This window comes from Pteropus alecto, unplaced genomic scaffold, assembly GCF_000325575.1.
Source record: "Pteropus alecto unplaced genomic scaffold, ASM32557v1 scaffold74, whole genome shotgun sequence".
In the NCBI taxonomy this organism is placed as follows: domain Eukaryota; kingdom Metazoa; phylum Chordata; class Mammalia; order Chiroptera; family Pteropodidae; genus Pteropus; species Pteropus alecto.
In genome coordinates this window covers 1894262-1902775 of record NW_006436291.1, presented here as the reverse complement: position 1 = coordinate 1902775, position 8514 = coordinate 1894262, and the positions used below count along the sequence as shown (strand labels likewise).

The 8514-nt window shown below is 59.0% G+C and overlaps 1 protein-coding gene across 1 annotated transcript in view; it reads left to right on the top strand.

The window, feature by feature from the left end:
- The first annotated feature begins 6 nt into the window (after positions 1-6).
- Positions 7-8514, top strand: part of MGMT (O-6-methylguanine-DNA methyltransferase) — a 191630-nt gene continuing 183122 nt past the window's right edge. Inside the window, exons 1-2 of the mRNA XM_015590141.2 lie at positions 7-113; positions 1794-1959. The gene's annotated coding sequence lies outside the window, so the exon portion shown is untranslated. The remainder of the gene's footprint in view (positions 114-1793; positions 1960-8514) is intronic.

The window sequence follows — 8514 nt, the reverse complement described above, 5'->3', positions numbered from 1 at the left end:
CGCCCCCGCGCCCCGGACGTGCCCGGGACATGTTCCTGCGCCGAGTTCCGCGCTCCCCACCCCCTCCGCTCCTCTGAGCTCAGCTGCGCGCGGTCGGCGCCTTGGGCGACGCGGTGAGTGTGTGGGTTGCCCCCCTCTTGCCAAAGTTCAGGGGCTCTCCCTGGGGAGAGCGGGTGTCTGGAGCCCGTGGGACAGTTCAGCCCCAGGTGGTCCCGCGGCCGCCCTCCTCTCAATGTCGTGGAGCCCGCACCCAGCCACCCTCCCACTCCGCACGGGCCCCAGGTGTGTCCATTTACGCCCAGGTGTGCCCACTTGCGACCTGCCTTACTACACGCCGGCAGTTCCTGGACCAAGTTGCACTGCAGGGACAGTGGGCTGGTGTGGGGACATGGCTTGCGCGCGCCCCACCTCCAAGTGGACACCACCTTCAAAGTTATCACTGCCCACCCTCTCACCTCACTGCTGACCAGCGCCCAGCATCCTCTGCTCAGCCTGCAGTTCCCAGAAAGCTTCCAGAAGCCCCTACTCCGGCCCTTCCTTGCAGCAAGCCTTCAGCACACTCCTTGTGCAGAATCCCACTTTTCCTTCTTGCTTAGGCAGATGAGGAGGAGGCCGGGGTTCAGGGGTCCTCACGTTCCTGGCTGGTGTTTGTATACACTGCCCTCTGATTGCCTCCGTGGACACTTGGGGTAAACAGGTAGAGTTTCACAGCCATTTGCACCTGGCCCGGCAGTTCCCAAGTCCTGATGACACCGGGGAGCAGGTCCAAACCACATACCCTACCTCCCGGGGTTCATCGCTTTCTGAACCCCAGATGTGTTGCTCTCAGTGCTGAGCTCAGCTCTGGGCTTTCCGTCCTGCAAGCACATTATGAGCACCACGTTGCTTGGTTGGAGGGATGGTCATCAGATGAAGGGAAGTTGCTTTGTCCACAGAGGGTCACAGGTGTTACAGGCAGACGGTGAAGTCGTTGGACACGACAAACTGAGGACTGACCTGATCATTTCCAGGTGAGGCCACACGGCCCCGCAGCCAGGTCTTCCCCTTCGCCCCTCTGCCTCACACCAGCGGGTTAGGAGATGCTTTTGTTGCTTTTATGAATCCTTAGTGGATAAAACACCCAGGGAGGTGAAAAGGACACCAAACGGAAAGCTGTCACCCAGTGGGCGTAAAACGTTTTGAGGAAAACGGTGTACATCCGGCTCCGCGCTAGTAGTTCATGCGGGGTTGGCTCAGGCACGTGACCGGGGAAGGCGGTCACGCGAAGCCCACACTCGCTAAGGCCCGGATTCTGCAAGTGGCAGAGAAGGGCGGCCTGGGCCTGGCCGGGTTCCCGTGCTTCCTGGGCAGTCTGGGGGCTGGGTGCGCCAGGCCTCAGCCACTTTTCTACGCGAACGCCCTCGTTTAAAAAGGTCTGTCTTCCAAGAGCTAGATTCGGCAGTTAGGCTGTTTTCAGAGGCTCCCCAGCGCAGAGCCCACCCTCGGCATGGCTGCTCTGGTCACCCACTCGCTCCGCGGCCGAGAGGCTTAGGCGTCCTGTGCTCTGTGTTTCCGTCCCGCTCGCCTATCGGTCGAGCCTCACCTGGGCCTTGTCTGCCACTCAGGCCTCTGTCCCCGTGGCCCCTGTTCCCGTGGCCCCTGTCCCCGTGGCTGTCCTGCCACGGGGCAGGACGGGAGGCGGGGCCTGTGGAGGAACGCGTCTCTTCCTCTCGGGAACCCAAACAGCTTACTCTTCTTAGTGATTTTTAATCAAATAAACTCACAGAATTGTCTTTATTTTTCTTATTTCGCAGAGGACACTGGACGGCAGTGGTTCCTAAGCGACTGTTCTGGTCCAGTTCCCTTTCGTGGCCATCGGCCCCTTCAGTTGACGCTCTGCTCTCCTTGGTAGAAAAAAGGAAGCAGAACGGGATTTTCTGAACTGCTTTTCCCGTGGTCACCGGTCAACATCACCGTCAGGTTCGTGTTCACTCTGACCCGCCCGGCGCCCTTGCCGCAGTGGAGAGTTGTCTCCTGGGTCCACTTCCTGTCGTGTCTGGGCCCCCGGTGCGGGCGGTGGGCCCCTGTCTGGAAGGCCCCGAGCGCGTTGGGCTGCTGGACCCCCTCCGTTCCCTGGGGGTCAGCCTCTCCTTCCGCTGCTTCCTGAAAGCTTGGCTCTTATCACAGAATGTTATTTAAAAACGACATGAAGACTTTAAAATCAGACACATAAAACCAGCGTTAGCATCGGGCGGGAGTGGGCTGCGTGCCAGCTTCTCACGTGCACTGTGACAAGTGAGCTAGCCGACGCCCATTCCTGATTTGAAGCGAGCGCGTGTGATTTGTCTGGGTGCGGGAGGGCCTTGGGAGCGAGGGCTTGTTTTCCCTTGGCCGCGGTCAGGATCCCCATTCTGTTAGCCCCGGAGGCCTGCCTTGGGTGCAGGTAGGTGGATGTTCGAGACCCAGTGTCGTAGACAGAATCCTGCAGGGCGTGTATTCTGTGGCCTTCGGGTGACTACCACACATCCGCCGGTCAGTGGAGGGAAGTTGTTTAGTTTTCTTTGATTCAGAACCATTAGAAGTAGTGAAGCTTACACAGGAGGGCCACAGGGCTCGGGGCAAAGCATGCGATGGGTATGTGAAGTCCAGTGAGTAACTCGCTTGTTTTATAGTTGCAAGAATGTACTGCCTAGGGAGAGACATACATCGTTTCTGTGACCTTTTGTAACCCCCGAAGGAATCGGAGTGCTCTTGGCAGGTGTAGCTCACGTGTACACCTGCCCCAGACAGTGTCTTTCCACGGTGCCCAGAACCCCTGGCAGTTCAGCTGGCCTGCGGCAGCCCTCCCCTACCCGCCCCCCGCCCCCGACTGAGAGAAGGCCGCTCCGGGGGCCCTGACAGCAGCGACAGAGCAGCGGTGTCCTTGGCCACGTGTTGAACACTGAGACTTGTTTTTGATAGCACAAGCGATTTTCGGTTAGATTGGGGCTCAGCAGAGAAGTGAGGGGATCCCCTCGTGTCCCCTTCCCTCCCACCTGGAGTAAACTCATTCAGCTTGTGATGCAGCTGCAATAAAACCAGTTAGAAATTCCACAAACATGTTTTCTTACAGTTGTTAAATTTGGTGTGTGTGCGTGTGTGTGCATGTGTGTAGCCACGAAAGGAACTGTCACAATCTGAACACCTTGCACGCTCACTCCGCTGCTTCAGAAGTTTCCTGGTTAGTTTCTTTCCCGTGGCACTCGTAAGTCAGCAGAGTATGCCGCCCGAGCTCCAGTGCCCATCCCCAGAAGCCTGGGGGTGACCCTGAGTGCACCGTCCGCCAGCAGCCCCGCTGGTGAAAGCAGGCACTTGGTAAATCTATTTGTTTTTATTATAAACATCCATCTGCGGGTCGCAAGGATGCATTTATGGACATTTTTCTGCAGGCACAGCGCTGGTGGCAGTTTTTACTGACAAATTGAGTCATATGGATAGTAGTTTAGAAAACTCTTACCTTATTGACAGATCAGGCAATTCCAGGTCCGGACATTCAGAGGAATCTAGATGGGTGCGGAGAGGGAATTGAGTCTCAGGGTGAAAAACAGGATGGGATGTTGAAATGTCAAAATTTAATAAGTAAATGGTAGTTATTTCTCATTTTTTACAAAACTTTCAGCTACAGTTTACTCTCCGATCAAAAGGACTAGAAGTAGGGACCACGCACGTCACCTTCGGTTTCTGCCCCTCTGTGGTGGCCTCTCCTGGGATGCGGGACCCGTCGCTGTCCTCAGGATCCATGAACAGTGCCGGACAGTGTCCCAGCCCTGCTGGTGTCGATGACCAGGGGTGCTGCTCAAAGACGCGGATTATTGCCAGACCTGCTGGATCAGAACCTGGGGACCCGCATCTTCGCGAGCTCCCCAGGGGACCCTCCTGGGTGGGCACCTCTGGGGACGTCTTCAGTGCGGCTGCGAAGCGGCGCTGTCCAGCCTGGACCAGCTCCGAGTGTCCCTTCTCGGCCACCTCTGCCCGTGGATCTGTGTGTGGTTTCGTGACTCCTTGGGGACACAAGGAGTTCTTCAGATGGCAGACCTGACGTGTTGTCACAGCGTTATGGTTTTCGGTCTTGTGGTCGTGACAGGAGATGCGGATGTTAGGGAAACCGTGGCGTGAGCTTTTCGAGCAGACGTTCAGGGCGGCCGGCTGCGCCCCGTTCCTCCTGCTGCCTTCTCCGCCTCGGGGGGAAGCATTTCCGTGGTCTCGGGCGAGGGGTGACTTGCAGGTACGCCGCTGAGGACATGTCTGTGGAAAAGAATCGAGTTTTCATTGGGTGAGCGCCCGAGCTGTGAGGGCGCGATCAGCGGGAGGGGTCCCGGGATGTGGGGCGACTTGGGGAGCTGCCCGCAGCTGCCGCGTCTGTTGGGTGCTGGTGACCGCACGGTCCCTCTGCCTGGACGTGCGTGAGCACGGGGCATAGAAAAAGAATGCTTTCTGAAGTGTGGGCACTGCCTGGTAGAAAAGTCGATTTGGAGCCATCACCGTGTCCATGATCATGTACGATCATCGTGGGGTCGTAACTGGAGAGGGCTAGGGGCAGCTAGAACCCCGCTCCTCTCCAGCCTGAGCGGGAGCCCGGTTCCCGGCGCAGCCAGCATCCTTGTCTTACGGGTTTGCCCGTCCCCAGCCCTCACTTGGGGCGATGTGCCCAGGGCCAGGCGTGCAGGCCTGGGAACAGGTCTGCTCCATTCTGCACACGGCTCCCCTAGTTACTGTCAAGGACCCTGAGTAAAGTCACTTAGCCCCTCTGAGCCTTGGTTTCTCCAGAAGCAGGGAAACGACACTGCCATTCCTAAAGCTGTCATGGGCTGCCGGGAGGGGACCACGTGAGGGGACCACGTGAGGGGCTCGCGCCGGGCTCGGCAGGCCACCAGCCCTGTGCGGTAGCGACGGCAGACACCATTAGCTCCAAGTCACGGGGCATTTCGTGGAGGCGGGACTGGAGGTGGGTCTCGGCCGCAGCGCCCCACCGCCCCGTCTGTGGTTCTGGACGGTCACCGACCGTCAGTCTGGGCATGGTGTAGCTCAGGGCTAATGTGCTGTGTTTCTAGAACTCCTTTCGTCTCTGAGCAGGTGGTCTGCTCTGCTGGCTGTTTGTGTTTTCATAGTGGACGTTATTGAGAGCTGCGGGAGCGGCCGGTCCCAAGGTGCTCCCCGATCAGGTGGCAGTGTTTTGGGTGTTCCGGTGTTCCAGGCCGACAGCAAGCTGGTGCCGTGTGGGCCGGGAGCCGGCGGGCAGCCTTAGCATCCGAGTTCCCGGCCGGCGCCCCCGGTCCCTGACAGCCCCGAGTCACTGTCTCCGGAAGGCTTGACGTTAATCGTCCGTTAAATTGAAAGACCTTCCTGAAGGAGCAGACGTGGAATCTGGCACTGTGGCAGTGGCCAGGAACCAGCAGTGACCCCAGAATGTGACAGCATTCTCCCATGTGCGACGGCTCGTACCGCAGAGTGAGGGGTCACGTGGTCTGTTAGGGAGGCTTTGTCAAAACTAGAGACTCTGGCAGTCATTTGTGTGTGGGGTGCGGGAGTGGCCTCATTTGGGGGTTTCTCTTTACCTCCATATCATGGTTCAGCCTGGCAGAGCTGCTCAGGTTCCAGAAGACTCTGGCCGGTGGTGGTACGGGTGCTGCCGCTGCCAGCGTTTGTCAAAGGCTCACTGTGCCAGGGGCTTTCGTACCCTCTGGCAGCATCTTCGTTTTGCAGGTGCGGAGCCTGGCTCTGGGGTGGCGAGTGACTTGCACGGGCACACGGGGACCGGAGCGGGGCTTTTAACTGCTCACTGTGCCGCACCGCTCTGTGGTGGTGAAGCAGGAAACTGTTAAGTCCTTTTCGGGGCGAGATGCGGCAAAAATGGGCACATTCCTGTGCTTTCAGGTGTGTTTGATGAGCAGCATGGCAACCAAGCAGCATCCTCAGTATTGCGGGAGAAACAGCGCACCCACGTCTGTCTCTGCTGGGGGGCACCTGGCAGTTTGGTTGGCTTGGGGGTGGGATGTGTGGGGGCTGGAGAGGACGCCCCAAAGTTGGAGTCGTGCTGAGGGAGCGTGGTTCCCTCTGAGCCTGTGGCCTTAGAGCCCGGTGAGTGGGGGACACAGCATCAGCGCTTCCCACAGGAGCGCCCTGGGTGAGGTGGGCAGGGGGCGGGGGGTGGTGACAGCGGTGTGAGCAGCCGCACACAGGAGAATCCTGTCACCAGCGGGTGTCAGATGCAGTGAGGGGACAGTGTGCGCTGCCATGGGGTCGGCCCCTGGAGGCTGTGTGGGGAGCGCTGTGCGGCTGAGCCTGGCTGAGCCAGGACAGTGCGGTCGTGGGTGACGACTAGGTTTAGAATCACTTTCTTCATGGGTGGCAGGTGGGTGGGGGGGCGGCACGTTCAATGTGTGAGCTGTTGACTCAGGGCCAGACGCTGGGCGGGGAGCCTCAAGTCTCAGTATCCTGGGCTCGTCGCATAGTTGGAACAGTGGCCACAGTGACGGGCCACGCGCGGGTGGGGTCACGTGGGTCGTGTCCTCAATGGCTCCCAGCCGGGGTCGTACGCGCGCTGCGGCCGCTCCTGTGAGTGAGGTGCCCGTGCCCAGGTGAAGAAGAGAATGACGTGTTTCCAGAAGTTACCGAGTTTAGCCGCTGTCCCAGGAAAAGCCCAGGTGAGCTGTTCTTTATCGTGCGGAAGAATTTGTTTCTGTCACCTTTGTGTTATCGTCGGATTAAGCTGTCCAGTCAGATGGATGCGGGTGCGTTCGGGGCGTGCTGCTGATTGCCACGTTGGTCACTTGCCCCGGGCCATTGTCTGCAGGCGAGCCGGGTCCTGGGGTCCTGGGAGCAGGCGCCGGTGGCAGTGAGGCCCGCCCCCCGGCTGGAGCCCCGGCCCCACGGAGGGAGGCCGTGCGGGCTGCTTCCGTCACGGCGATCGTGAAGTTGCTGTAAGAACTTTCAGAACGAATACGCAGCTTCGAAAGTTAGGAAAGTAGTCCGAAAACTCAACATCATCCATGCGTTGGCCTCAGTCCACCAGCGTTGCGGGCTCTCAGGGGCCCTGCATCCTGTCTGTCACTGTCACCACACCCAGCCGTCTCCTGCATGCGGACTTCCAGTACTAAGGCACAGAGGTGTCCGGGCGGCTGATTGGTGGGTCACCCAGACCCTCCAACTGCGGGACCTCCGTGACACCCTTGCTGTCTCTGTGCCACCAGCTCGAATCCACATGGGACCTGACCAGAATCGGTAGTTTAGTGTTTCTCTTTGTCCTACAAAAGTATGAGCTTTTTGTAATCTGCTCTGTGAGAGATCATTTGTTTTAACTTAAAACTCTACAAATAATAAAGAATGTAGTTTATGAACAAAGTATGGGCTTTGAAGACTTCCTCTTAGCTTTTTAAAAAATTTGCTTATTTTTGCCATGAGTGTGATTAGGACATTTCCCAGACCCTCGGTTATTTCCCTCTGGACGGAGGTCACGTTGCCACTCTCACGGCGTCCTCTGCACTGACTGTCACCCCACAAAGGCCTCCAAAGGTTACGGTTCTCATTTCCTCCATGATTTTTCTCTTCTGTGTATTGAGGTTTTTTGCTAAGAAACCGTCTTTGGGCCTGAGGTGGTTTTACTCCCAGCCCCTGAGTAAAACGGTGGATTCTAGAAGGTTAGTTAAATAAACATTCTTCTGTATTGGGCAGAAATAGTGTTTCCAATGGTTCTGGTGATGGGAACAGCGACTCGGTGGGTGTCAGGTGTGCCCCGGCTCCCTGCAGAGACGCCCAGGTACTCCGGAGCCCAGCCTGCAGCTCACTCCTGCTCGAACTGCTTGTGGTTGCCGTGACTCCCCTGCACTGGCCTGTGCGTCACTCAGAGCAGCAGGACGCTGGCCCCAGGCTTCCCGGACTTTGCCTCGTCTGCAGGTTGGACATCTGGAGCCCAGGCAAGTGCTGGCACGTTCTCCGCACTGGCCTGGCCACCTCTCCGCCTTGAGCCCGCCCCTTCATGTCCGCCGAAGCACACGTGGGCTCCGGATTGAGATGGGGACTCTCACACCTCACGTCCCTGAACCGCCACCACCGACAGGGCCCCTTGTCCCTGAACCACCACCACCGACAGGGCCCCTTGGCCCCCAGCCCAGCGGCCTCAGTTGCCCCTGCCTCGCCCGTCCTTGTGGGCTCCCTGCCTCGTCCCTGAGGGTGCCGGGGAAGCCTCCTGGGGATACCTGGACCCCACTCCATTAGCAGTGAACCCTGGCGCAGGGAGGTGGCCCCAGGTGGAGTGAGCCTGTGAGACTGACTCCTCCGGACCCTGCTTTCAGCCCAGCGGCTGCCCACACACGTTCTGGCACCTTCTCTGGCGGCATCGGTGCTTCGCTCTAAGTGTGAGTGGGCAGAGGCCCGGGGCCTTCCCAGGTCCCGGCCCCCTCCCTGGCCCCGGCCCTCTCCCTGGCCCCGGCCCCGTCCCTGGCCCCGGCCCCGTCCCTGGCCGCCCGGCCCAGTCCACACAGCATGCGCTCCCGGTCA